Here is a 4,166-nt window from a genome sequence, read left to right as displayed (position 1 = left end):
TTAAACAGTAGGTGTTCATTTTGGCTTTTCAAAATGGCAGTACTTCAGTAGTTGATCAGAGAACATGCAAGGTTACCTGGTGAGGTACAAGTGTTTACCCACTCTCCAAGTTCTGGATAGGTCTTCTTAATCTCGTCTGTTTTGAGAATATCAAGGAATTGAGAGCACACTCTCTCTTTCTTGCCAATTATCATGTCAATCATGGCAATGGTAGCAGCTTCTGGCTGTCTGATACTCATCAGGTGTTGATACTCTCTGTCTGTGACAACTTGTTTGGTTTGTAAATATTGAAGAATGAAGGATGGATCTGCCCGAAGCCAGTCAATGAGTTTTGTCTTATGCTCTCTTATCATTCTCATTGAAGGGCCCTTCAAAGTCAAAGTCAAAGCACTGTTCATACAAACAAATGTAGCACACAATGCTTTACAGAATAATAATTAAAAACAGTTAAAATAGTAGATAAAAATAATAGAATAAAACACAACAGATTAAATATGGTAAAAGAGAATAGAAAGTAAGAGAATAGAAAATAAGTTTTAAAAATGTTTTAAAGTATGTAAAAAATAAACAATATAGGTGCAACTACATGATGAAAGAGAGATTAAAAAGGCAAGTCTTAAGATCTTGCTCAAAAGTTCCCACAGTTTCTGCCATCCTTAGGTTTTCTGGCAGGGTATTCCAGAGACTGGGGGCGTAAAAACTGAAGGCTGCCTCCCTATGTCTCTTGGTCTTGGCTCCAGGAGGACTTCATAAAGCGGTTAGCGACAATTAGCTTGTTGCATTACTTGGATAGCCATATATATATATATATATATATATATATATGTGTGTGTGTGTGTGTGTATCAGTTGTTTTTTTCACTGTCACTAATAAAGTGTGTACCATACATACCTCAGAGGAATAATCATTCTTCACTTGCTTTGCAGGTGCTGAAAAACATATGCAGCAGCTTTTCTTCAATCATAATTATAAACAAGCTTTGTAAGACTCAAATCTCTGTAAAACGATCATTATTCTGTCGCTTTATCATGAGTGAAATTCTGGTACAGATTCAGGTGGAATGTGATGAAGTAGTCAAACATATATTACCTGTAGACATTTGGCGGTGCATAGAAAAATCAACATCGCCATCAATGTTACAACCTTGTATTGTGCTGTTAAATATGAAGCTGTTGTTAGTTGCAGTGCATTCTGCGCCTTGGGGTGGTTGACTGACACTTTGACCTGGAAAAAAAATCAGTAGTATACATACAGTCTTGATTACTGTAGTAGTCCCAGAGAACTGTAAATACAGTAGCACACATTCCTCAATGGTTTAGACACATAGTTTTTGTACTCACCGGGTTGATTGCTGTATCCAGCAGAATTGGATGGCAGTTCCACTGCCATTTTAAAGGACTTCATTTTTGTATTTGTGACACTTCTGTTGTCAATAATGCTGCTGTTATCTGCAAACATTTTCCGTCCGGTTGACACTACCAAAAAAAAAAATACAAATGTTAGACTATAATCTCATACTACTCAAAAACATTCATCACAATATGAGACATTAAATATGACCATAAATTATAGTAGGTTATTTACCTTGAGTGCTGTTGTTGAATAACTGCTGTAGGCCCGGAAACTTCTTTTTTAGAATTTCCTTGAACTTCTGACACTTGTACTCTCCCATTGCAATGATTATCTTCAAAAGACAACGCATTTTCTCCTTGCCATCACATTCCTTCTTCAGAGCTTTACAATGATTCATTGTTAACAAATCTCCACATTCGTCAATGATGCTTTCAGGATCGCTTGATAACCAAATGCAGAGGTTCTCCTCATTTTCCTTCAGAAAGTCCATGGCCTTTGGTATGAAAAAATGAAAAAGACATGTTTATTGGTTAATATGTAAATAAAACACTGCTAAATAACAAGGTGTGCTTTTCCATAATGTACAAACTCAAATTAGTTTAGTGAGAGTTTGAGTTGATAGTATGCTAACTGAACAAACATACTGTAGGCCTATTAGAGGTTTACTTCAACTTTGGATTTCCTCTGGGTTGTTTGGGACTGATGAGAACACAATTGAAATACTTTTAATGAAGCAGTTGTGAAAGTTAAGACACTTAACATGTCTGTGGGCATTGTACATGTTTGTGGGGGTGCTGTGCCTCCAGTTGTGGGTATGCTGTAGGCCTCCAGACATTTAAATAAGGAGAACACAAGCAGGCCAGGACGATTCCGGCCAACCCCTCCCACCCCGGCCAAAATCTCTTCGTGCCACTCCCCTCAGGCAGGAGGCTGTGGTCCATCAGGACCTATCTGCACGCCACAGAGGCAGCTTTTTTCCCCACGGCCATCAGCCTCTTCAACAAGGCCATGACCAAAAGCAAATTCCGAGTACGTTGAAAAACTGCATGGTAATAAACAAATTCTGACTCTGACAATAAGTATGTTACTACATAGTAGGCTATTACCTGCGTGTAACTACATTGTAGCCTGGTACCTGTAGTAACAATTAAGTTAAGTTAGGTTACAGGAACTGATTTAAGCTAATGGAGGGAACTGGTTTACACATGTGTAACACAAGGTAAGTGGATGTGGTCTTGTTCCATGTAATACTAACTAGTGCACAGTGTCCGTGGAGCTGTCGTGGACTATCAATCGATTTAAAACTGACATTTTGGCTCCTGAGCCCAAGTCCAAATGAATTGAGGTGAATGGGTGGCTCTGTGGTGCTGCCCTCAAGTCAGAGCCAGCGGGGAGATGCAGTTCGGTGCACTCAGGGCTCTTCCCCTTCACACCCCAGACCAAATCCTGAATCTCTAGCTCCCCCCATGTGGGGAGCAGCCTCGTGAGACTGGCTAGAGAGATCCATTTGTGCAAGATCAGAAAACGATCTCGCCAGCCAGCGTTGGTTCTGAGGAATTTGAAGTACAAACAGCTATGCTGGATGGCTTTAAGTCGAACGACAGCAAGGAGCAGTGAAGTTAGCGCATGATAAACGGTGACAGACAAATGGTTCATCCAATCACCTGCCAAGTATTTTTGAAAGTGCCTGTCCTTTCCCAAACAGTTTCCAATGGAGAGTTCCCAGATGGTTATGCGAAGCAAACAATCTAGCGTGTCAGATTACATGGGGGGCTGGCTTCGCTCAAAGTTTTGTCCATCTAACAGAGCATTTTCAAAGTGAGAGCTGACCTACTTTTGCCAATGCATGCAGTAGGGGCCATAGCTTCCCTCTCAAACTTGCATATAGAAAACATTTTATGTCATGTCATAAAAGGGGTGAAGTCAGTCATTAAAAAAAGAACATTCAAAGTAAGTTGTGAAAGATAGAACATGGCTGTGGAAATCGTCTCCAGTTCACTTTCACTTTGATGTTAAGTGAAAGTGTCCTTGCTGAAAAAAAGTTGTGAACCCCCCTTGGGGAAGCTATATAGTTGCATATGTATTCAAGAGATTGAAATCAATGTTGTTCAGTCTACATGACCAAATGGTGAGAGGAATAGCTGCACAAGAGAAAGAAAAAGCTTACCTTAAGGTCCGACATGTCACTGTTCCTGATCTAGAAACAATCCAAAATATGGTTTCGCGCGGATGATACGGATACTTTGCACACTTGTACAGCTCAAGCGGAGCTACGCTTGGTTTCAATGCACTAAACAGCAATGTCCTTTTCCTCAATAGCTTCCAGTCAAATGTAAGATAAGAGCTATAAAGTTGCAGAGTAGCTCCGCCCACCCACATCACACAATGAACGATATTTCCTGTTTGTACACTTTTCCTCCATGCATTTAGCTCTTAGACTGCAGTGGTTCCTGCCAGTTTGGAGGAATAGCCTATCATTGAGACAATAATAGGCTACAGTATCGAGGCCAGGCGATGGAAGATGACCAGTGCTTAGGCCTAATTTGTAAATCAGGAGGTCCCGGGACACAGCATCTGTGCAGCGCGAATCATGCCCACAACAATTGACTTAGCCTATGAGTTTTCACACTAGCCACTTAACCAAATCAAACTTTATTTGTATAGCGCATACTATGGGGGGCATCGGTCACAGTATGTTCACAGCACAAACGCCCGCCTAATTAGCTGACAGTAACTTTATCATTATGCCAAAATGATACCAAAAAGCATTAAACCACTGGCCAGCATAGCCTAGGCTACTACCGGCAAATTCC

The 4,166-nt window shown here is 40.6% G+C and overlaps 1 long non-coding RNA gene across 1 annotated transcript; it reads right to left on the bottom strand.

The window, feature by feature from the left end:
* Nucleotides 1-1,338: 1,338 nt before the first annotated feature.
* On the bottom strand, nt 1,339-3,660 carry LOC311314496. The gene is made up of 3 exons (XR_014630638.1): nt 3,521-3,660; nt 1,585-1,846; nt 1,339-1,475 (listed from the first exon to the last, which is right to left on the bottom strand). It is a non-coding gene; the product is annotated as an uncharacterized lncRNA (long non-coding RNA).
* Nucleotides 3,661-4,166: the final 506 nt, after the last annotated feature.

The sequence above is a fragment of the Borostomias antarcticus genome, assembly GCF_949987555.1.
Source record: "Borostomias antarcticus genome assembly, chromosome: 1".
Lineage (NCBI taxonomy): Eukaryota > Metazoa > Chordata > Actinopteri > Stomiiformes > Stomiidae > Borostomias > Borostomias antarcticus.
Note: the sequence above shows the minus strand (reverse complement) of the source record. Positions and strands in the feature narration are given on the sequence as shown.